The following is a 26437-nucleotide window of genomic DNA, read 5'->3' on the forward strand; positions in this document are numbered from 1 at the left end:
AAGTCCATGGAACATGGTGGGCAAAAAGGATGGAGCAGGGCATGCACACAGACATCGGAGGGCAGGGTGAAGGAGAATAGGGGCAGCAGGCTAAGCACAGAGGCTAAGCAGGAGGTCAATGGTGGGGCATGGAATTAGACAATGGAGGGCAGGAGGAGTGGACTGGGACATCATGCTAAATGGAGGGCAGTGGCAGTACATCAGACCATGCATGGCAGGAGGGAGGAGGGTAGTGCATGGATTCAGACAACAGAGGATAGGGAGGAGGTGGATGGGGCAGCAAGCCAACTTTTCAGTGAAGGCGGGAAGGCCAGGGGCAGAACAACGGCAACACAGGGCTGTAATAAGGGAGCAGGGACATGGACTTGGACAATGGATGGCTAGGAGGAGGGGAGGCAGGAGCAGCAGTCTTGGGTGGGGGCAGCACAATGCCAGGCCAGGCCCTCTTTCCAACCCCCAACCATCCATTGTAATAGGCATCTTACTTAACGTTAAAAAACCTAGAATTTTGCTGAAAAAAACAAAGATTACTGGGACGTTATAGTTAAACTCAGATTTCACTCATACACAACCAGTGAAATTCAGCAGTTATAGTTACCCGAGCTAACTATAACTTACGCACCCGCAATGTACTGCTAATAACCTCAGACATTACATCATTTATGACATGGTCAGTTATATCACTCATGACATCACTCATGACATCTCAAATGAGCTGTGAATGGAATACAACTATAATTGCTAGAACTTTATTTAGGGATAGTGTGTGTATATTAACACCCCTTTTTTTTCTTTTCTTTCATGTAAGAACCATTATAACAAGTAAAGTGCCCAGATCAATGTGGCCAATAGCCTTTCACTTTAAAGTAATGTGTAGTCCATTTTTATGTTGATGTTTGCAATTCTAAGTATGTTTATTGGGAATAAGTCATGTTGATGAATATACAGGTATGGTGGTCACGGGGCAAGATATGCTGAAATGACATTGTGTGCATATTAATCCTTTTTTTTTATTGAATCAATTCCTGAATTTTCAGATCGTGACCAGGGCAATATGGCGCCAGCTTTTTGGATTAAAGTAATACGTAGTCCTTTGTTAATGTTGGCAACTGGAGGCATTTGTACATTCACATAAGGAAGCTACAATGATGTCTTGCATCATTATTAAGGTTCAAACGAGCCGAAAAGCGTGGATCGCATCCTTTGCACATTAAACACTTCCAAACTACAACCTGAGTGCTAATTCCTTCCTTGTAAGAGTGAGAGGAGATTAAATACATATATATAAAATTCACTGAAACAAACACAAGTTTCAGGGACGTTATAATTAGAAATTAGCATTTAAAAAACCTTAGATATTCACTTGAAAAACCACAGGTTTCAGGGACATTATATTTAGAAATCAGCATTTTAAAAAGCTTAGATATTCACTGAAAAAACCACAGGTTTCAGGGACGTTATAGTTAGTCTGACATTTCACTCGAACAAAACCAGAGAAATTCAGCCATCATAATTAGCGGAGCTAACTATAACTCACGCCCCCGCAATGCACTGCTGATGACGTCACCTATTACATCACTCATGACATGGTCAGTGACATCACTGATGACATCACTGATGACATCTCAAATGACATCACTGATGATATCACTTATTACATCATCCTGTGATTGTGAGTGTTTCTAAAAAGTTTAAGAATGTGATATATATGTGATGATTCAGTCAGTGTGTGAATGATTGTATAAGTTAGTGATTATACATGTCTGGGTGAATGTATGGGTGAGTGATTCATATGTGAGTATGTCTGTATCAGTCTGTCAGTTGGTGTGTAAGTCACTGCATTGGTTGGTGAATAGGTACATGAGTGTCTATATGCGTTATTGATTGAGTGTCTGAGTACCTGTATGGGTGCCTGAGTGTATGTGTGTTGTGCGACTACCTGCATGAATGTGTAAGTGGGTGATTCACTGGCTGTATGGGTTCATGAGTGAAAACCTCGCTTCGAATCAGACGATCGTGGAAGGACAGATATACACTGTCATCGACCTATTCTTTGTTCTTATGAAACTATAAGATGTACAATGTCTGGACAAACTTTTTCTTAAACAGACTTGGTTAGTCATACTGGAAATGGATATCTGATAATAGAAAAAGCCTACTTTGTGAGCCCTGAAGAAGTCCAATTGTGGACGAAACGCGTTGGCGGTTGCAAAATGAATAAAAGATGAAAATTCAATACCAACAGAATAATATTGATTTTTTATTAAAGCAAATAACTGTATTATAGTTGTACCTCACTGTGGGTTGCCTAGACTGAATACTTACAAGTGTGCAGAGCTATTTCTTGTTGTATGGTTTTAGAGGAACCGGTTGGGTCTCTCCTGGTTTCTCTATCTTTGGGACCTAGGGGATTGTGTCCCAGGCTTTTTTGCACCTTGCTTTGTGATTAAATTCTATGAGACGTTAAGACCGGTGCGGGCATTTGTGCTTTGATCCCCATTTCTTTGGGTTCATGAGTGTGTCTGCAAGGGGCTGTATGGGTGAGTGAGTGTGCAGAAGGCTGTGTTGGTGAGTGAATGGATGTCTCAGTGGTATATGTGTGAGTAACTGCATATGTGAATGGCAGTATATGTGAGTGTTGGAGTATATAAGTGACTGTATAGGAAAGTGAGTGATTGTGAGAGTGGATGTATGGATGAGTGTGTGCTTGTGTCAGTGATTGTATACAAGAGTAAGTATGTGTTGTGAATAAGTGAGGTGGTGTGTGTATAACTGTATAGGTGAGTAAATGGCATTGTGATTGACTCTTTGGGTGACTAACTAGGTGAGTGAGTATCTCTATGGGTGAGTGGTGATGTGTGAGTGTCTGTATGGGTATATGAGTGCATATAATAGTGGCTGTATTTATGAGTGACTGCATGTATGAGTGACTGTATGGGTGAGTGAGTAAATGTGTATGTAGACCTATGAATCAATGAGTGGGTATGTACTAACTGGTATTCGTGTGTCTATGGTTTCAAGAATGGTAGTCTGTATTTTAGAGTGGGTGTATAAAAGGTTATATCAGGGTGTGAGTAGGTGCATCAGAGATTAAGTGGATGATGCCATCAGTGATGTCATCAGTGATGTCATTTGAGATGTCATCAGTGATGTCATCAGTGATGTTACTGACCATGTCATGAGTGATGTAATATGTGAATATGTGACGTCATCAGCAGTGCATCACGGGGGCATGAGTTATATATATATATATATATACTGCTCTTCATCTGAAAATTGGGAACTAGCACGGGTTGCCTCCTCTTTTCTTCTTTTAAAAAAAAAATAATGTATGTCTCACACTAAGCCTTAAAGGGCATTTACTATATATAGAATGCCCCTTTTAAGGCTCAATACATTAAAAATGTAAATAATAAATGAAGACAGACCATGCTTTAGCTAAATGTCATATGCCCCATGTTTTGTGCAATACTTTATTGACATGTTAGGCACAAACTCCCTGTTTAACTTATAGAGCGGCTATCCAATTTTCATTTCCCCCTGTATTTCCGACCCCTTGTACTACTCTGTGGATACTGCTTTCACTATTCTGTGGATGTTGTTCTTTATTTAAAGTGTTTACTTTTTTTTTAACTTTATTTTCCTCAAAACTCGCTGTAGTTTCGACCGCACCTAAACTCACTGATTTTCCTTGAGCTGCCTCCTTCGTTAGCACGCACCGTGTGATACGTGTCACATGGCAATACACCTGCATTATCGGCGCATCGTCTCACGCCACACACTAGCAGCTGCTCGGAGGTACATTACTGCTAGTATACCATACAGTTCCATAGAACTCTGTGTGTGTTAAGATTGTTAATCATTTAGAAGAAACCATGGCCTACATATATGTGTAACTATATAGATATTACGCACATTAAGAACTGCTGCATTCTTTTTGTGACTGAAGCAAAAAAATCCCACGGTCATCATGTGGAGGGGAACAGAAGGCACACCATGCCTGCATCAAAGAAGCAGAAGGCAAAAGAAACACCCACACTTTTTGCCGTAGAACATTTTTTTCAACAGGGGCTTTTAATTATTTTCAATAAAGTTTTGTACTCTAAATTTATGCCTCCATAGTGAATTGGGAGCAGGGTGTGGATTTGGTGTTTTACACACAACTCGTTCATTCTTTGCAAAATGTACTTGTGTTTCTTCTAGCTTTTGGTTGTTTTTCTTTCTGCCTGTCTTTTTCTTTATTTTTTGTTATTCACTTTGCACCGGTCTTAATGTTATCATCTCAGTCTGGTTTCACTCCATTTCCCTATTAAGCTAGTATCTGTCCTTCTACCATCCACTAGCTTCAAACGTTTTTCAATCTATATATTTTTCTATTTGCCCTCCCGTCTATCTAGAAGTCTGTCTTCTGCTTTTTAGGTCTCGCCTGACCAGCGCTTTAGCGCTGCTCTGGCGAGACTTATAGTAAGCGCGTTTTGGAAGTGCAAACAGTGGCTTTGCAGGCCTCCAACTACAGTGCATGTGACCCGTCCGGGCGCGCGCACCATTTGGAGTCCTGCAACCACTTGTTTGCTTTCACTTTAGCCGTGATTCATCGCACCATTTGGCAGCCTGCGTGCCCGCCCCCACTCCCCCTCCCACTTCGTCAGCTTCAGTGCGCGCTTGTTTTTTTTTTTACTTTAAGCGCGTGCGGCCAATGCTTGTTTAATGCTTGTTTTTACTGTTTCGGGGGTTAGTTTCTTAATCTTATCTATGACACCATCTACTGTTCGTCGTGAATTATTCTAAAAGCAAAGTGTTGTGGATTGTAACAAGCATGCTGCCACCACTTTCATGTCCGTGAAACCTTTATTTATATTGCGAACAGGAAGAGAGCAGACTGGAAGGAGCCTTAGCTGCATCTGTCCGTTATTTTTTAGTTGTTTTCAGTTCACTGGCTTCAATCTGCCTGCTTTCATCTTCATCTTGCCCTCTTTTAATACATCATGGCGGTTCTTACTTTTTAAAGTGCATTTTCGGATCTTCTTGGCGCTTTTACTGGCTCGTATCGCAGCGTTTTATTTTAAGTGTGTAGGTTCTTAAATTTTCATGGGACTTTTTCTGTTGCGACATTAGCCCATTGTGTTAGTTGTGTAGAGAGTTAACCTGGAACAAACAGCCCCCGGGGGCCAAGCACTTTGCCAGGGCCGGTTTTGGTTCCCAGTCCGGCCCTGGACTTTAGGATCCTGCTGTCATGCATTTGTATCCCACAGATGCTGCAGACGGATAGATTCCTATCTTTCTCAGTTGGCTTGTTTACGCTTAATTAGCCCGGCCTGGTTTCCTTTCTCAAGTGTCGGGCATCTCACAGAAAGTCACACTTTAGCAGACTTTCAGGCGGCCTTTTTTCACAATACATACGTTTATTCATTACATTATGTTAACCCAGTTAATAAAGCAATGTGCAAGTTATTTTAAAAAAAGATTGTAGCCTATTTTTACAAATTGATTTTGATTTTATTTCACGCTACTAATTCTTGTTGTGTGTAGCTGCAAACATGCGGCTACAGATGTTCTGTTAGACACGTATCTACTGCCGCATTCCTAGTTCTTAATTTGCAACAAAGAAAATATGCACTAAACCTTAATTAGTGTTTTACCTGCTGATGTTTCCGAACTGCTTAGTTTGTGACGTGACACATGCTGTGTTCCTAATCAGGTAGCAGCTTTATATTGTGCATATTTTAGAAGTTTCACTAACATCCAGCTAATAAATCCAAAAGTAGGAACGGATATTTTTGGGGACGAGCTTTAATGTCTAATTCTCTCAATAATTGGTAATTGATAACTAACGCTAATTTTGGGCTTATGTTTGTTGCGTCTGAATTATTTGGCACAAAATCAGTCCAGCTGAGCACGCTACTTATTTTTTATACGTACCCTTATTGTACATTTTTGTGCCGTTGCTCTTATTTGGCGGCTGCTTTCTATAACAATTTTTAGGTGTTACCATGCATAAGAAACAAAATTGAGCCTGTATTATTGGGGAGGGCATGTTCTTGAAAGGCGAAAATTGTAAAATTCAGCACTTTCTGTTCAATACATTTTTAAATTAATTTCTCTCTTAATGTAGGTGTGGTGTACCCAGCTGCGCTTCCTTGTTGTTTTTGGCTTAGCTACAGCCTCGTTAACAATGCTGGTTACAGCTGCTTTCAATAAGCTTAATTTGTAAGGTGATAGGTGCCGGAGCTGTTATTAGGCAGCATTTTTTAATAATTTGTTTTGTGTTACCCTGCCTACGGAACAGCACAGAAAACGTACAGTTTGGAGGGCATATTGTTTACAGGCCAAAAGCTGACACGTTTAGCACTCGTCTTTATTTTACTTTAAAAGGCAAATCCAGCCAGCTGCAGTTCCTTGATTGTGGCTTAGCTACATGCACGCTTTCACAGTCCTGGTTACAGACCCTTTCTTAGAGCTTAATTTGTGACAATAGAGGTGCTGGGGCTCTTATTGGGCAGCAGCTTTTAAAAAAATGTTTTTGGTGCTAGCCTGCCTAAGAAACAGCACATAAACCGTGCAATTGGAGAGTGCATGTTCTTTGAAGGCAAACAGTGAGAAATTTAGCAGTTGCATATATATTAATTTTAAAGGAGACTTAACACAAAATGCACCTGTGCCCAGCCAGCTGCAGTTCCTTGTTGTTTGTTGTCTGTGAGTGAATGTACATAAAAACATCTGACATTACGTTTATATTAATTTTGAAGACAACTTATCACAAAATACACGTGTTTTCAAATTTTAATCAGTATGCGTTTTTTACTTTGTGGTATAGGAGTTAGCTGTTCCATATGACAACGACAATGCCCGTGTTTTACATAGGCAGCAGGCCTCGACTTATTGGCTCGTTGTATAACTTACAATAAAATTCAAACTGTCCCTTTTTTTACACAACCTTATTCCACCAGAAAATGGTGTTGCTTGGGGACGTGAGGAGGCAAAACATGTACTTTTTTCGTAATATGTAACTTTTATTTCCCCAGTTGTGCCTTTTCATCACCATTTCTGGCTTAAAAGCGGCTCTTGTGCAGCCTTTGGAATCTGTGCAGCTTCAGCTGCTTTCACGGTGCTGGTTACATCCGCTTTCCAACGGTTTAATTTGAGATGACAAAGGTGCCGGGGCTTTTATTAGGCATTAGTTTTAGGTGGCAGTTTTCGATAAAATGTTTTTTGTGTTAGTCTGCCTAAGAAAGAGAACAGAAACCGTATTTTATAGGAGGACATGTTGTTTAAAGGCAAAATGCAGCACCAATCAGCACTTAAGTTTTTTTTACTTTTACAAGCAACTTCCATCACAATGCAAGTGTACCTAGACAGCTGCAGTTCCTTGATTTTGCTGGCTTAGCTTCATCCGCTTGCACGGTGCTGCTTTTCACGTTTTTAGGTGTGCACGTTAAACTTTATATGTGGCTTTTTTCAGTGTCTAAACTTTTGATTACATCTCGTTCACTTTTCTCACCTCAACATTTTTTTTTACTTCTGTGTTTTACACACTGTACACGTATCTCCCTTCTGTGCAAGCAATCTATATGCATTGTACAACACATTTGTATAAATTGTTCTTTATATGTGTATCACCACTAATGTGTGTCTTACAACTTCCACATGTATCCTATTACAAACGTAGCTTTTACGCCCACCTATATGTAATCCAAACGGCCATATGTGCTTTGTATATTCTTTACATTCTATTGTTCATGAGCGCATTTTACTTCACATATAATGTTTATATGTTCACTTAGCTGAAGTTTATTTTACTTTGTTGTCTATCAGTTAAAGTACATAAAAACTTGAGACAATTACTATTTGCGTGTATATTAATTTTAAAGGGAACTTCCCACAAAATGCACGTGGTCTATGCAGCTGCAGATACGTGTTGTTTAGTGGTGACCTCTGTTGCCTTAACGACTTTAGGATCCTGCTGTCATGCATTTGTATCCCACAGATGCTGCAGAGGAATAGAGTCCTGTCTTTCTCAGTTGGCTTGTTTACGCTTAATTAGCCCGGCCTGGTTTCCTTTCTCAAGTGTCGGGCATCTCAGAGAAAGTCACACTTTAGCAGACTTTCAGGCGGCCTTTTTTTTCACAATACATACATTTATTCATTACATCATATTAAGCTATTAGCTAATAGTACTGTAAATAACAATGCCTTTGAATTATGTTTTAAAACCCAAAACATAAATAAAACGCATTGTCATTTACAATGGCATTGGCTCAAAATCGGATAAATGCGAGACCTATTGCATTGCAAATGCTTGTTAAGTCTTTCAACCGATCTATCTTTCACCCTTTTATCATCTGCTGCACATCAGAAGCGCTTGTCTTTTTGACATTTTCTATCAGTATTTCTTGTTTTCTCTCTGTCTGACCGACTCTTCTACGTTCAAGCTGTGCATGGCTGCCCGAATGTGTGGTTGCCAATTTCTGCATGAGTTCCCATCCGCTTGTCATTCCATTTGTCGTTTGCCAAATTTATTTTTTACCCTTTTGTGTCTGTGTGCCGTTTGCCCATTATCTGTCCTACTGCTTAATGGTTGTTTTACTTTTCGATCTGTCTTTCGTCATTTTTTTAATTTGTCTGTCTGCCTGGTTAAACCAATTTTTTTGCTTTTTTTAACTGCCTGTTCTTTTATATTATAGTGTCTGTCCCTTATCCTGCCTTTCTTCATTTTCCCCTCTTGGTTTACTTGTGTGTATCCCTCCTTTCACTGTCTGCCTCCCTTGTTGTCATCCTTTGTTTGATTTTACTTTTTTTACAGCTAGCTTTTTTCCACTTTTTATCTACCTTCCTGTGTCTCTTTGCTGCATGGCACCTGTCCGTCTGAATATTCGTTCATCCTTTTTCCTTTTTAGGTCTCGGCCTGGCGAAAAGCAGCGCATGCACTGCTCTGCCATGCAGAGGACCTTTTGGAATCAATGCGAATCCAGCATGCACGCGGGGAGACAAACAACACAAAAGATGTGCATGCAGGTATTGTCCCCTTTACTGGCTGCGTGACACTGTGGACTTTTTTTTTCGCCGCCAGTAAAGGCAGGCCCCGCGTGCACATGTTCTGTCCGTCCCATGACGGGCCCACGCTTGTGTTTCTATGGCCTCCGTTTACTTTTTCTTTTTCTTTTGACAGCTCCCTGAAAGTGAGGCTTGTAACGCTTGTGTTTTTTTTGCTATTTTGTCAGCACACAAAGTGACAGATGTTGCTATGGAAATGACATTCACAACTGTAAAAACACGATGACTGCACTCCCCTCTGGTATTTGCACAGGTGGTAATGAGCAGGTCTGTTGTGAAAATAACATGTGAATTTTGACAAGACACACTTCCCTCTGTCCCACACCAAGGGCAGCACAATGGAGAGCGGGGTGAAAAAGAAAGTTAAACCGCCTGGAACAACAGGAAGCTAATCAGTCTGCCAACTTCAATAAATGACAAACGACAAGCATGAAAAGAAAACACCGCTCTGCATACTTTTTTTTATTTGTACTTTCAATACCCGATCACGTTCTAGAATGAATCAGTTTTGTTGTACTGAACACTCAACAAGACTGTCATGTACATTCACACGATCTTCGCGTTCGTATTCTCAATCACACGGAGGATAGTACACAACGTACAGGCTGGAACACTCGAGAAGGTGGAAATGATGCAAGTGCACTCAATGGGGCCAGTGAGCGACCGTTTGCTGCCCAGTGTAGGTGCAAGACACTTTGCAGCACACACACAGCTGAGCAGCATTACTGTGCAGAAACTTCCTCACCGGCGATGGATTTGCAAACACTTTGCACTGGTGTGGGGTCACTTTGCACTAGTATTTTAATCAATTGACCAGCGAACAAATTAAAGATGAAAAAGAGCAGTCATTCGATGCAAAGACTATTTTCCTCTAGTTAATCCTTAAAAACAATGGTACTAGATTGCCATAAACTTATACAAGTGTATACAACTTGATGCCTAGATCACACTATGCAATAATAACCTTCTTAGGCAGTGTTCTGAAAACCCTACTCATTAGGATTGTAGCTTACAACCTGCACCCCCTCCCCACACCAACTATATACTTGTGCCACTGAACACTAATCTCACACTCCCCGCTCCTGCAAAGAGCAAAGGAGACCTTCAGCTCTCAGCAGGGTTGGATGGGAAAGAGCCATCCTACAGACTGTGATGAGGTAGCCCACCACCAGTCGGGCCTTAGTTCATGGAGGAGTTAAGGCAGGTTTCCACAGCAAAGGCAGTCTGTCTCTTTTTTTTTTGCTCCAGTTCTCACAGAAGACTCTCCGAAGCCCCTCAACTTTGCACCAGGATCTTGAAGGGATGTAAGACAATCCTCCTATCCCTAATTCAATTCTTTTCTGCCTGGTAAAAAGACTTTAGGGCCAAGTAATATCAAAAAGTGGCAGTTGGTAGGGACAGAGAGAGGGGCAAACAAGACACTGATGACTGGTGTGGCACTTATTTTTTAGGTGGATCCAAGTTTGTTCAAGCTCATCTGGCTTAAACTTCAGTTCAGTCTCTTTGAAACAAACAAACATCTCAGAATGTTTCAAGTCCATGTACAGTGGTAATGGCAAGCATCACATCATAGCACCATGGTTAGTGGATTCAACTCAAACTGGTCCTTGGTCCACTCAGGCACGTGCTGCTGTGACCTGGGCTTTCCCTGGCAGAGGAGAACACGTGGGGTGGTGATATGCGTTCACGGCATCACCATTGTTCAGGTTTTGGTGCAGCCTAGTCCTAGCTATCATCTTAGTAAAGGTGATTTTCCTCTCCAGCAAAAGCTTGACAGCCCTAACAGGTTAGAATCAGCAATCAGGATATTTCTATATTCCATTGAGTTTTTGAATTCTAACAAGACACTAACTTGACTACAATGGCCTGGGCAGGGAAGAGGAAATGAGTGAGGAGTGCAGAGACAAACACCCCTGACACTCTGGGGGAAGTGAGGTGTTCCGGTTGTGGCTAAATATGTACCTGTATAAGGGAGGGTGAATGGGCAAACTCCCAGACTTTTGGTGAAGTGGCCTTTAACCCAGAACTATCTCATCAGCTGTAACCAACCAATAGTCATGTCAGTGCCTGGACATGTGGACAAAGTCATCCTCGTTAAGAGAAGTAGCTCTATGGGTGCTCTCCATATCCCTTAGAAATGAATGTAGAACAGTTGCCCTGGAATTCAAGATAGGCACCTCTTCGGCAGGAGCATAACTGATAACAACAAACATTTGAAATCCTGAGCAGAGCAGTACAGATCGGGCCACAGACCTTCAACGCTACTTGCAGGATGGACAACATTTTGGGGAGTCAGTGTATGTGGACATACGACGCCTCAATGGGAGTGATGGCTTTTCAGTACTTTAGTGTACTGCGATTATGTCCCTGCATTGAAATACTCTAGGATGCATTTTGCTTCGTCCATCAGCTTTCCTATCCTTTTTCTCCTGTATACTTTGCCCTCCAGCCCCCACGTATCAGCGGCCCTAGTCCCAACGTGCTTTCAACTAAGAGCCACTCTTCAAGGGGCACTGATTAAAGAATGTCGCAAAGTGACCCTCCTAAGTTATGCTGAGCATGCTGTCTACATTACAGAAAGTCTCCACAGGCAGCTGTATCGGTATGTTCTTGTCTTTCGCTGCTGCTGGTAAATACTACTGAACATGCTTCCAAATTTGTGTTTTATAACTCTGACCTAGGATTGTCATTACAGTAATTTATTTTCATTACATTTACATTTTCAGCATCTCTCAAGTCTTGTTAAAAACTGCTTCACGTTTGACCGTCAGTGGGAGCCCATTGCTTTGTGCAGCTCGAGTGAATCTGTGCATCGTGGGGTGAGAGGTGCCCTTGACAGATGTGATTTCTTTATGCAAGGTGTGGGCTAGTGTGGCGTGTTGGGTTAGTGCGCCAGAAGTATGCATCCAGGGCAGGAGATGCGCGTAGCTTTTAAACTTAGGCAGAACTAGATGAACTAAATAACAACAAGTAGTGGTGTGCTTGTGCACGGCTGCAACACAGCAGCTCTATTCATTGGCTTGGAAGTGGTGCTGCAACGAGATGATTGAAGAGGGCCAGTTGAGGCTGCAAGGTAAATATAGCACAGAAGCTAATGAGGTTTTGAAATACTGTTCGATCTCCACGCTGTGCTGGTTGGCTTGCCCATGCTGCTGCTTGCTTTCACTTCTGCACGTTTCAGTATGTAGTTGAATTCAGATTCATGCTGCTTGTAAGCACTTAGTTACATTTTGCAGGGCTTTAAGTGGGATGAAAAATCTAGGGGGGTCTCTCAAAGGGGCATGGTCAATGTAATTAAGGATGTGGATTAAAAACACATATGCTAAAAATCTGTGCTTAGCATAGTGTGTTGCCCGACTTGTATTTTACTGTTTCTGTCATTGCATTCATATATATGATACAACAAGTAATATCATACCTACAACAAGTCAGGACTATTGGATTTGTCAATGGTTGTTACTTGCATAAGATAAACAGGCAGCAACTATGGCTTTTATATAATATTGAAAAAGCTTCTACTTACAGCCCTGATGACACCACAACAATGCTGCTGCTCCTGAGTTTCAAAAAGAGAAGGGAAATCCAGAGAGAAAATGACTCTCTTTAAAGGATTTCCCTTCCCCTACAATGCTCACCTGGCATGACGTCATGCCGTAACTTCTTCACTAGTGAGAAGTGAGCAGTGTGAGCTTGCGCAAATCGATGTGCTCACCTGACATGCTGTAACTTCTCCACTAGTGAGAAGTGTACCGATGCGCAAATCGATGTGCCTGGTGTCACTGCAGTCCAGAACAAGCATTGAAAATAAAATAGGTCTCGCCTTTGATTAAGTTAAAGTCATTTGCTTTGCTAATGGAATTGTATAGCAAAGCAAATACTGTTCCAAGTTCAGAACACTGAACGTGGAAAAGCCTAAATCCCGTGGGATAAGTTTAGTGTGAGCTGTTGGCAGGGAGAGAATTTCGATATTCACCTGTGAGCAGAGGTAATGCCTGGATGACTGCTGGTCGGCAGCACAAGATGCTATATGTTCACAAGTAGGAAGGGTAAAAAGCTGGGTGTCTTTCTTTAGGGCAGGGTGGCAAGTTACACGTACACCAGCGAGTAGCAAGCAAAGCGGGCAGTATGCAAAATCAGGTATACAGTCATGAGCAGTCTGAAGCTGGATGCGCACTAGTGGGCAGTGTAAGATGCTCGATTTGCACTACTGAGAAGTGTGAGAAGATTCAGTAATGCTGGTGGGCAGCGGCAAAAGCTTAATCCGAGGGCCCACCGTGAGAACTTGATGAGCACAAGAGGGTAACATAAGAAACTTCCTCAGTGATTTTAATGTGGCACCTTTGACTAACACCAAATGCAAGCCTTAAATCCACCCATTTGTCTGGACACTACTCTGTAGTTAAGGCGAGCTACAGAATAAACCCACAGGTGATTGAGCAATCAACACAGGCACAGAAAGCCCGGCATAAAACACAGGGGTGCAGAGCTGACTAACGTTGAGCCATAAGGGGGCAACAAGACTGAGCAGGCAAGTGAGCCTGTCTCTGCCTGGCATGAGCTGTGTGCAAATGCCCACGGACACGGGATATGAAACACTGTGTAGTGAAACCCAAGGTTTCTCCAGACAAAACATGGGCGATTGTTCACCGACCCCCCCACCCCTCCACCCCCCCTCCGACCCCCATAGTAAAGCCAGCAGGGCTTGCACCCACCCCAACCTACCCGATCCTGTAGAGCGTTTCTGGAGGCATAGGTTTCACCACAACGATGCTGTGAAACAACGGGAGGGAGGTGGTAACAAAGGGGATAATTAACAACAGGGGAAGGAACGGCCACATCATCCTTAATGTAAAACTGCTACCTACTAAAGGCCGGGCAACCCAGGTAAAGCATAGCCAGAGGCTAAAGGGGCAGGTGGTAGCCCTGGGCATTGACTACAGCTATGTGCGTACAGTAACAAGCCTCTTGGGGCTGAGATTGATGTCAGTATTGGCGGGTTTGCGCTGCTATACTGTGTCGAGTGGGGGAGTCCCGCAATGCTGAAAAACTGGCACAGTGGTCCTTTCCATGCAGGTCTGGGGTCGCTGGTGTAGGAAATGCTTGTAGGGCCGGCATGGGGCTGTGTGCCAAGCTAAAGCTGCCTGCAATCGCTCAACGCTACCTTTTTTAGGTGTCGTCAGCGGGCCTGCTGCTGCCACTTCTTCGTTGGAACTCGGCCTCATGCAGTGGTGCTGAGCGATTCCCCCACCCTCCTCTTCCTTGCCAGGCCTCTCACACATTTGGCGATCTTATGCAAGCCACTCTGCTATGCTTCTATCTTTCCGGCAGGTGTAGTCTTGTAGCTGGCACCAGGTTCGAATTGATGGGTGTTACGTTCGGTGGCAGGAGTGACACCTCGTCCCCCTGGTAATCACCTTCTGTGTCTAATGCACTGCACTTCTCTCTGGGCTCACTCTGCGCCTGGCGGGCAGCCGGTCGCTTTGTGTGACCGCCGGTGAGGGCATCCCGGCCTTGGCTGCGCTCCCACTTCAGGCAGACAACTCCAGCTGCAGGCTGCAACTCCCCGCCATCAAGTCCTAGGCCATATGCCTACAGGCCCACAGTTACAGTACGGCAGCAGGGGGGTGAGGGAAGGAACGCTCACCCACTGTCCCCATGCTCTTCCGCAGCTTGCAATCGAGCCGGCAAAGAGGACGCCCCCGCCTCAACGTCCACACTGCTCAAGGGTTCCACAGATGGACGCCACTCTCCGCAGCAGCTCTGGAGATCAGGAGCTACTGCAGGCTCATTTTCTCTCGGCCCCGCACCTTCATGCTTCCACTGCTCATCTCTTGTATGATACCCACATTTTTACTGATCATACAATGTGTATATGAACGTACACAGACCATGAGCTAAGACATTCTGTTAACAGAAAACGTGTACATGTTCTGTGTGAGCATTGAAGAAACCCAGGTTCTTCCTACCGCCACCACCACAAACGCTGCTGCACTTACAGGCCCTGCCCACAGCCAGGAGGACTCTGCCTGACTTCTGGGTCGCTGCAGTCAGCGAGGCAGCGCAGCTCATCCCAGGTGTTCTCTTTGCGGCAGCTTCACGCAGGGTTAGCATGGCCCGACGGGGTGGGCTCCCGCTTCGGTTTTTAAAAGTATAAATAGGCGGGTTGGGCACCCGCCTACTAAAATAAGCCAAAAACGCGGCTCTTTGTGGGGAGACTGGATGTATTTTCTCTCGATGGGAGGCACAAGATGGCTGCCAACAGTTCCTGGTTGGAACTGTTGGCAGCCAATTAGAGCCAAGCTCGTGCTCGGGGTTAGGCTCCGCCCACGTATATAAAGGTTTTTTTAGTTTAATATCTCAAAAACTACTAAACGGATTTACACCATTTAAAAAAAGGATGCTTCCTGAAGCAAGCACTACCTTTTTGCCAAATTTGGTGTAATTCCGTTCAGCAGTTCAGGATTCCTCTCCTACTTACTGGAAACACACGAAGTACCACCTACATCTTACTGGCCAATGCGTATTTATGATGGAGTCATGAAAATGACAATGAGAACCTTTTTCTAAGATAATGTACCCCCAGATAAGTGTTCTATTACAGTAATACAAAGCAGACCCCACTGCTGGCCTCTACATTGTCCAAAGAAATGCCTTTATTTACTGTATCAAAGTCACAAAATGGAATAAAAGACACCAAACTCTCCTTATAATAGGAGGGATCTTCCTCCAAGCGCTCCTGCATGTAGCACCCTGTAACAAATGTGGATAGAGGAGCATTTCTGAAAATGTACCGGTGCTTTTTCTGGGCCGCACAGCCTACACGTCTAAAAATAAAAAAATAAGACAAACTCTGCCAAGTAGCCGCCAGTTTAGAAATTAAGCTATGCTCCCCATAAAGGCGCAGTCGTAAACGGCAGATGCAATCCAAGCTACGTGTTCTGCCCCACAGTTTTTTAATAATTAATACGGAAATAGCAGAGCAAAACTCAGATGGTCTTGTAGGTAGATGGTCCTTCCTGGCACCCATAATAAAGCTATTTCTCTAGACGTTTAAGCATATACTGTACGTTTTGAGATAAAATACAAACAAGTGAGAGTATAAAGGGAGTGGTGCGTGCGCGGCCGCCGCACGGCCGCCGGGTGGCCGTGAAAGTGAAAGTGATCGCGATCAAGCACATGGCGAGCGATGCGCCTAATGAGCATCAGGAATGCAATATGGTGCCTCTGCTCATAAGCGCTCGCCCACGCACATGCACGCAAGCTGTAGGCCAGCCATAGCATTTTTTGAAGCCCTTACTTAAAGTCTCGCCAGACCAGCGCAAGTGCTGGGTCAGGCGAGACCTAAAAAGGGCTCTTTCTGAACCAAGGGCTACCTTTTTGCCAAATGTGGTTTAGCAACGCCTATTAAATAAGCCAAAAATGCGGCTCTTCCTGGTCGGAACTGCTGGCAGCTAATTAGAGCCAAGCTCATGCTCGGGTGTTAGGCTCCGCCCACATATATACAGATTATTTTTCCTTTAATATCTTAAAAACTACTGAATGGATTTACACCATTTTAAAAAAAGGATGCTTTCTGAAGCAAGCACTACCTTTTTGCCAAATGTGGCATAATTCCGTTCAGCAGTTCGGGCTGTAGCCGTGTCTAAAGTTTCCTATGGAAAATAACATGGAGGAAACAAGTTTTGGGACCCCCCTTTTTTCTCGGCCCCCCCTTGGTGAATCACCCCTAAACTTTCAAGATAGGAGCTGACCGGAGCGGGCCATAAGTTTTCAAAATTTCGCGAAGATTCGTCAACCGGCGTCAAGTTATTGGGAAAACAAAAAATTAGGTCCCAGCCGCCAGTAGGTAACATATATATATATATATATATATATATATATATATATATATATATATATATATATATATATATATATATATATATATATATATATATATATATATTCACTGAAAAAACCATAGGTTTCAGGGGTGTTATAGTTAGCTGGACTTTTCACTTGTACAAAACCATTGAAATTCCCCCGTTATAGTTAGTTCAGCTAACTATAACTCGCGCGCCCGCAATGCACTGCTGATGACGTCACATATTACATCACTCATGACATGGTCAGTGACATCACTCATAACATCACTGATGACATCTCAAATTACATCACTGATGACATCACTGATGACATCATCCAGTGAATGTGTGTTTTTCTGAATATTAAATATGTTTTATATATGTATATCTAAACAATGATGGAAGAATAAATAGGTATATAAGTGTCTAAATGGATGATTTGTTTTTGAAAAATTGATTGTGTAACTGACTGATTAAGTGTATCATAGTGAATACATGGCTTAGTGAGTAATGTTTAAATATGTAAATATCTGTATCAGTCTCTCACTTTGTGTATAAGTGGCTGCATGGGTTGGTGAGTAGCTACATGGGTGTCTATATAGGTTATTAGTTGTTTTTTTGAGTATCAGTCTGAGTGTCTGCATGGTTCGGTGGGGGGTATTACGTAGTGCATAGGTGCATGAATGAGTGACTCACTGTTTGTATGTGTTGAAGACAGCATGTGTGCAGGACTGTATGGGTGGATGAGTGTGTGTATGGGTGTGTTAGTGAGTGAATGACTGTCTCAATAGTGTCTTTATGAGTAACTACATATGTTTTAAACTATTATATGTGACTATTGGTGTATATAAGTGAGTATATGTGAGAGTGAGAGATTGAAAGAGGTCCTGTATGAATAAGTATGTGTTTCTATAAGTGATTGTTTAAAAGACTAAGTATGTGTAAGTTTCCATAGAAGTAAGTGTGGTGGTGTGTGTATAACTGTATATGCAAGTAAATGTATGTTTGATTCTTTATTAGCATGAGTGACTATGTGTGTGAGTAACTCTATGGATGAGTGGCATTGTGTAACAGGATGTATAGGTGTATGAGTATATATGATGAGTGAGTACATGTATGAGTGACTGTATAGGACTGTTGGTGAATGAGTGGATGTGTATGTGGATCTTAGAATTACTGAAGAGGTTGTTGTAACTGGTATTGGTATGTCCATTGTTTTGAAAATTGTAGTCTCTATTTTTAAATGTGTGTATCAAAGGTTATATTAGGGTGAGAGGAGGTCTGCCACTCTATCACAAGGATGATGTCATCAGTGATGTCATCAGTGATGTCATTTGAGATGTCATCAGTGATGTCATCAGTGATGTCACTGACCATGTCATGAGTGATGTAATATGTGACGTCATCAGCAGTGCATTGCGGGCGCGCGAGTTATAGTTAGCTGAACTATTGTACAAGTGAAAAGTCCAGCTAACTATAACACCCCTGAAACCTATGGTTTTTTCAGTGAATTTCTAAGGTTTTTTAAATGCTAATTCCTAACTATAACGTTCCTGAAACCTATGTTTTTTTCTGTGAATTTCAAAGGTTTTTTAAATGCTAATTTCTAACTATGCCTACAGAGATAGGACATGTGAAGAAAGAAGAAAAAATGCACAGAAAGAAAAAAAAGAAGTGCAGAAAGAAGCAACAGAAGTCCTCAAAGACGAAGAAAAGTGCAGGAAGAAGGATAACGTGCAGAAAGAACAAAAAGAAGAGCAGAAAGAATCCTTGTTGCAAAATCATCCTGTACCCTCAACTTTTTCAGACGGATACTGGTGGTAACTGAGTCTGACTAACCAGTCCTAGAGCCAGTGCTATGTTAAAAGACACTTAGAATACAGTGAAAACACCTACATACACTAGGGAACATTATGCGTTGGGGTCTCCCTGTGATTAGCATGACCTCCTCTGTAAGCCCCTAGTATATAATAGGGCAGGGGGGTTAAAACTACCTCTTAAAACAGGCCACAGGGCGTTTTTGCACACGTTAACTAAGGCCCCGTCCCCTCCCTTCACCACTGTGTAAACACACCCTGTGTCCATTTTTAGCTGGGAGATTAAGTTCATTTGAATCCTGAGGGTCCCTAGGGTCCAACTAGCCCACTAGGTACCTCCAGTAAGTGCCACAGAGCTGCGTTGCAGAGAGGTGTAAAATGTGGCACGGCCTGGACCACCTCTCTGCAATGCAGCTCAGTGGCGCTTACTGGAAGCACTTGGTGGGCTAGTTAGCCCCCAGGGGCCCTAAGTATTGAAGGGAAATTATATCCCCAATTTAAAACGTGCCATAGTGCGTGTTTGCACACGTCACCTCAGGCCCGTCCCCTCCCTTCACCACTGTGTAAACACGCCCTGTGGCTGTTCTAAGTTGAGAGATTAAGTCCCCTTGAATCCTAAGGGTCCCTAGGGTCAAACTAGACCACTAGGTACCTCCAGTAAGCACCACAGAGCTGCGTTGCAGAGAGGTGTAAAAAGGGGCTTGGCCTCAGAACACCTGTCTGCAGCGCAGCTCCCTGGCGCATACTGGAGATGCCTGTTGGGCTAGTTGGCCCTCAGGGACCCTCAGTATTGAAGAGGAATTAATTCCCCAACTTACAACTCGCCAGGGGGCGCGTTTGCAGAGTGCTGCAAGGAGGGGGCGTGGCCTCCGGCACAATGCCAGTCTTTTATTTAGTTTAAATTTTTAAGAAGGGGGGCTGTGTGGTTCCCCTTCTTATTCTAATTTATTGGCCCTGATGACCCCATTGCCCAGGGCCTGTCTCCTAATTATATTTTTTTGACCCCAATCCCCAGGGCCGGCCACTGTTTTTTATTATTTTTAAAAAATATATATTTATAGACACACCTAGGACATGCTGGACAAACCGTACGTACCTATCACCATGACGATTTGCGTGATATTCATTAAAAGGCGACTATGCATACAATGAATCCACGTGGAATGTATTTACACCACTAGTGAAGCTCTGACATGTCTGATGCCCTACCGTGCCTAATCCCGGTAGACACCCTTGTCGTTTATTTATATAAACATGGGTAGCTATTGACGATCACATTTAATACACATGCACACCAAGCCATTCAAAGGGGATTCGACAAAAATTCGACCAAAACTATGCAAGAAACCCCCCTCACGGTTAATAAAACACCCATCCACCGCCGGATGTGTGATACTTTTTATTTTACTCTCTGGATAGGAGACAAACTACACTTGAGAGTCACAACGTGCTCCTGGCTGAGCACAATGCTGTGTTACACCCACCAGTGCCCGCCGAGTGCCACACACCTCTGTGTTGTATTCCACCAGCTAGTGCATATGCTATGACACTCTCTAGCCCATGTGCACTGTAACACCACCCCGTGAATATGTCATGCCACACTTGTCTTCGCACGGGTTATATTGCCCCATCTAATGTGCCTTCCTCGATGCCTATGTTATAACGCACAGTGCTATGCCATACATATTACAATCTGGGATCCATATCTTTGTCACAGTGCATATGCAACGTTACACTCCCCAGCACATATTTTATATTACAACTTTAGAGACTAGTTAGGTTACACAACACTGTCCTGTGCATATTACACTCCAAGGCGCATATCGCATAGCACGCGCTAGTGCCTGTGCTATCTCGCGCTCTCCAATGAATCTGTCATTGCGCACAATGTGTTGCATATTATATTTCACGCCCGGTTCATCTTATATCACACTTTTTGGTGCATAGTTTATACCATACACTATATCTAGTTTTCATTTTCAATCGTGCTCTCAGGACTATGTTCTATATAACACTGTGTTCACCTACTCTTTTCACAGGCATTACATTTTGCGATAGGGGGTGGAGGGTCAGGGGGTGTTTCTGCCAAGTGAGCCCAGAGTCACAGTCACAAACGTCCTCTTCTTCCTGAATAAAAGTGAGATTATGCTGCATACTTGTTCATATTTTAAGTAGTTCGCACAGACACACGTTTTTAAAACAATAAAGTTCCTAATACCCGCATTCTCTGAACAGTTAGCTTGCTGCCCCCTCCCCCTCCTCCCTATCCTCTGTTGTGTGAATCCATGGACTAGCCTCCTCCCTCCTGCCATGCATGGTCTGATGTGCTGCCACTGCCCTCAATTTAGTATGATGTACCAGTCCACTCCTCCTGCCCTCCATTGCCCAATTCTATGCCCCATCATTGACCTCCTGCTTAAACTCTGTGCTTAGCTTGCTGCCCCTATTCTCCTTCCCCCTGCCCTCCGATGTCTTTGTGCATGCCCCTGCTCCATCCTTTTTGCCCACCATGTTCCATGGACCTGCCACTCCTATCTACTCTGGGTGTTCTGTTGAGCTGCCACTCCCCTCCCACCTGTCTAGCATTGTCAGATGACTGTAACCTGTCCCTGCCACCTCCACCCTGCCTGTCCACATGCCATGCCCCTATCCTCTTCCTCCTGTCCTACATGGTCCATTGTACTGCCACACCCTTCTGCCCTCCCTGGTCTGTTGTGCTGCAACTGCTCCTCTTGCCTGCCCTGTGCGGTCTGTTGTGAGGCCCCTTCCCCTGAACTTTCTTGTCTGTGCACAGGTCCTGACCCTCCCTTCTATCCTCCATCGTTCTTTGTGCATGCCCCTGCACCCTCGTTCTTGCCCATCGTAGCCATTGTGCTGCCACTAACCCTCCCACTTGCCATGCATGGTCTTCTGTGCTGCCATGGCCCCTCCCACCTTCCCTGTGTGGTCAGTTAGCTGCCCCTGACCCCCTCTCACCTTCCCTCCATGGTCTGTGTGTATGCCATCACAGTCTCACTGTTGCTCTTCATGGTGTGTCTTGCTTCTAGTGCCCATCCTGCCTCACCTCCATGGCTATCTTGCTGCTCCTGCCCTGCCCCCTTGCCCCCAGCCCTCTGTTTACATGTGCAGACCCCTACTCCCTCCCTCCTGGCTTGTCTGTTCCATTGTAATGCCCCTGATCCGTCCCTCCTGCCCTTTATGGTCTGTTATGCTGCAGCTTTCTCTCCTGTCTGTCCATTATGGTCCTGCCTCTTGCCCCTCTGTTCTCTGTTGTCCATGTGCATGGTCCTGTCCCCTCCCTCTTGCTTTCTATGGATTGTTGTGCTGCACTCCCGCCCCGCATGCCCTGTGTGGTGTATTGTGCTGCTGCAAACCCTTATGCCTGCCCTGCAGGGTCAGTTTGGTGCACCTCTCCATGTCCCTCCTGTCTTCTGTTATCCAAGTCTATGTCCCTACCCCATTTCCTTCCATGATCCAATGTACCATACTTGCGAACATTTCGAACTTGGTAAGAGGGAGATTTTGAAAAAAAACAGGGGTATTGATTTTCCCCTTTGAGTTACATTGAAAAAGAGGAGATTGTAGACAGGAGACAGATAAAATAAAGCCCATTTGAGCTTAAAAACATTGGACGTTTCCTGGCTGAATCGGGTCTGTTGGCATGTATGGTTGTACTACCATTGCCTCTTCCTTCTGCCCACAATGGTCTATTACATTGCCACAGCCTCTCTTGCAAGTCCTGTATTGTTGGTTTGTTGCCCCTGCCCCCTTTTCCACTGCCCTCCATAGTCTGTTGTGCTTCCACGGCCCTTCCTGCCTGCTCAGTGTGGTTAAATTGTTGCCTTTGCACCCTCTTACCTGCCTTCAATTTTCAGAGTCCGTGCCCCTGGCCTCTGCCTCTCAACAGTATCCTAATGAACAACTAGATTGCTAACATTCTATATTTATTACAAAAGTGTGGAACGCCTGACATCATCTTGATGTAATCAAAACTGTAATACCTAGAGCATTTCCTTTAGAAATTACATATATGAGAGGGTCTTATTGGCATCAAAATTATGGTTAGTGCTCTAAAAGACTAAAATAAGGACATATTTTCTGAGTTTTCAAATAGCGACAAAGCACTTTTAAATTATTTGTTACCTTTATGTTTTTTTATCCAGTTGACCACTTGATTAAATGTTGCACTTAGGGGAGAGGATGTGGTGTTACTTCCAGAACTGCAGACTTTGCAACTGGGGAACCAGGTTGGAGTTTCTGCTTCAGCTCGACATTCTGTGATTCTGGTCAAATCACTTAGTCTCCCCATGTCTACAACCAAAATGAATTTGTTCTTGTGTGATGTAACCAATGCTCATGTAAAGCACTCCAATACCTGACAAGTCTGCACTATATAACACTGCAAAAACACAAAATAATAAGTGTTTTGCACACTTCTGTCATTGTGCTATATTTGGGCTACATCTGGGTGATTTTGGGCTACATTTGGGCTCTTTTGTCTCCGGTGGCCATCTTGGGAGATTTATTTGTTATGAACTTTCCTAATTTCCTCATGTACTGCAGTCTCCTCAGTAGGAAATGCTTTCAGTGTTGTACTTTGATTCCATCATGAAGGTATTCAGATATGTCACACATTTGCCATAAATTCTGAAAGTTAGCACTCTAGTTGCTCATTAGATCACTGTAGTAAAACTACTGTTCACCATGGAAGTCTGCTCCTGGTATTAAAAGTGCATGTTTCAGTCTGCATGTCAGAATTTTTTAATGAAATAGAAGAGGATTTGAGAAGTCACTCAAAATGTGCCTCATTTTCTTTCTTCAGCATTAATCATAATTTCTATGGCAAAATGAACCCCCTCATTGTGTTCCTTTTTAAATTAAATGTTTTAAGTGTTACCAGTTTATTCCAATCAAGATGGCTTCAGGTGTGCCATACTTTTGTCATAATGAAGTCAGTAAGCGCTCTAGTTGTTTTTAAGAACACTCTGGGACATTCTGTCATTGGGCTATACTTGGGCTACATCTGGGTGATATTTGGGCTACATTTGGGCTCTTTTGTCTCAGGTGGCCATCTTGGGAGACTTATTTGTTATGAAGTTTCCTAATTTCCTCATTTACTGCAGTCTCCTCAGTAGGAAATACTTTCAGCTTTTTACTTTGATTCCATCAAGAAGGCATTCAGATGTGTCACACATTTGCCATAAATTCAGAATGTTAGCACTCTTTTTGCTCATTAGATCACTGTAGTAAAGCTACTGCTCACCAGGGAAAACTGCTGCTGGTATTGAAAGTGCATGTTTCAGTCTGCATGTCAGAATTTTTTAATGAAATAAAAGAGGATTTCAGAAGTCAAAATGTGCCCTAGTTTTTCTTTCTGCAGCACTAATCATACTTGTTATGGAAAAATGAACCCCCTCATTTTGTTCCTTTTTAAATTAAATGTTTTAAGAGTTACCACTTTAATCCAAGCAAGATGGCTTCAGGTGTGCCATACGTTTATCATAAGTAGGACTGTTAGCGCTCTAGTTGTTCTTTGCAACACTCTGGGAAGCTGCAGTAGAACACAAAGGAATCAACTGACAGTCTCTGCCCTTGTTGGATGTACATGTTTTACTGAGAATGTCAGACTTCATTCTCACATGACTGAGAAAGATAATGTGAATTTACAGAAAATAGGCTCTCAGTTTAGCTTATAGATCACCTTCCAAACCTCTGTGGGAAAAGCATGAGAAAATATTTTTCTCTCAATCATGATATCCCAGCAGAAGGCTTTTTCACATGGTGAAATCACCTTAGAACATACCACAATTCCTAAAATGAGTATGGTACCATCAACAAATGATTTATAATGTAACTAAAGTCTTAAAACCTTCTATTAACTGCAATGCTTTTTAATGAGGTGCTATCATGTATATTGGTCCCAAGATGGCTGCCAACACTTCTTGGATGAAGTGCTGACAGCCAATCAGATCTCAGGATGAGATGTGTGGTTAGGCTCCGCCCACATATATATATGATTTTACTTTTGATTTTCTCAGGAACTACTGAACAGATTGACACCAGACCTGCAAAAGGCACTTCCCTGAGATGAGGACTACCTCTCTGCCAAATTTCAAGTAATTCTGTTCAGCCGTTCGGGCTGTACCTTGGACTAAAGGTCCCTATGGAAAATTGCATGGGGAAAACACGTTTTGGGACCCCCCTTTTTTCTCAGCCCCCGCTTGACGAATCCCCCCAAGACTTTCAAGGGTAGGAGCGGAGCGCCCCACCTATTTTGAAAATTTCCCGAGGATTCGTCAACCGGCGCCAAAGTTATTCGAAATAGAATGTTGCGGATTTCCTATGGAAACACGGTCCTAACTATAACTATCTACTGGCGACCGCCAGTAGATAATATATATATATATATATAGTCCGAGTCCGAGGCCCACCCCTACTATCAGGAGCATTTGGATAGCAGTGAGATGTAGGGCGGAATGTATTCTACACTCCTGCCCCTGCCTGTCAGATGACCTGGAATGCGGGGCTGCAGCGGTGCTTGGGGACTTACAGAGACACCACGGAATAATTTTAACAGGATATGGGCATGTTGTTACACCGTTGATTGTCCTGCAAATACGGCCATTCCACTATGGACAGTGTATTACCCCTGCAGCACCTACCAGATGCATCCTGGGACCCGCAGTTTCTACAAATTGCGGTGTTGGTGAGCATACACAGAGGAAAGGGGGCGGAGCGGATCCCCACCTATGGGGAAGTAGCAGGACATTCAAATTTGGAGTTTCAAAGCCGCCTGAACATTTAAAGGCATCCGATGAAGGCCAAAGGTGGCCGAAATGCATTATGCCGATTTCATCCGAATAAAGTGTTTCCAGACGGTCCCCCGTGTGGCCTCTACTCTTTTCTAGGGAGGAGGTGTTTGGATATATATATATATATATATATATATATATCACAATAAATCCACTGCGTCTTACTTTCCAGGTGCTGGACGAAAGAACGAACACTGGAGCCGTGGCCACAATACAGAAGTGTGTTTATTTAAACACTAGGTCCGACGTGTTTCGGAGTTTACTGGCACTCCTTTTTCACGGGCCCGTGAAAAAGGAGTGGCAGTAAACTCTGTTCGTTCTTTCGTCCAGCACCTGGAAAGTAAGACGCAGTGGATTTATTGTGACTATTGGGGGTGGCTACCCCTGCCCTGTGCCCGCCCTAATCAAGAGTCTCGGGAACAGCCATCTATTCGGGGAATATATATACATATATTATTTTTTAAAACTGAAAAAACCAAAGGCATTATGTTTAGGCTCAGGTTTCACTCGTACAAAATTAATGAATTTCAGCCATTATAGTTAGTGAGCTACCTGCAATGCACTGCTTATGACCTCACATATTACGTCACTCATAACATGACCCACAGGGCCATGTAAGGCTCCACAAGAGGGGCCCCCGTCCTTTGTTCAGTAAGCCCAGGGAGGTGGTGGTGCCTGTGAGTCCACAAGAGACGCCCTAAATTATTGTCTTTTTGTCCTGGAGAGTTGACGGTCCCCGGTGCTGTGGGTAGGGGCTGGGTGGGCCTTACCGTATTCCTAATGTTAAGAGCCCCAGACAGGTGGTAGTCCCTGGGGCTGCGGGTGAGGCTTCTTTAACATACAGTGTGCCCCGGGGTGGTGGTGGCCCCCCCACATTTCAGTATGTCTAGCACAGAGAGGTGGCGGTACCCAG

At 43.5% G+C, this 26437-nt stretch overlaps 1 protein-coding gene across 1 annotated transcript in view; it reads right to left on the bottom strand.

Moving 5' to 3' along the window:
- The window catches only part of LOC146780158 (hydroperoxide isomerase ALOXE3-like), a 512047-nt gene that overhangs the window by 116068 nt on the left and 369542 nt on the right, over positions 1-26437 (bottom strand). The window lies entirely within an intron of this gene.

This window comes from Triturus cristatus, chromosome 12 (genome assembly GCF_964204655.1).
Source record: "Triturus cristatus chromosome 12, aTriCri1.1, whole genome shotgun sequence".
NCBI classification, from domain to species: domain Eukaryota; kingdom Metazoa; phylum Chordata; class Amphibia; order Caudata; family Salamandridae; genus Triturus; species Triturus cristatus.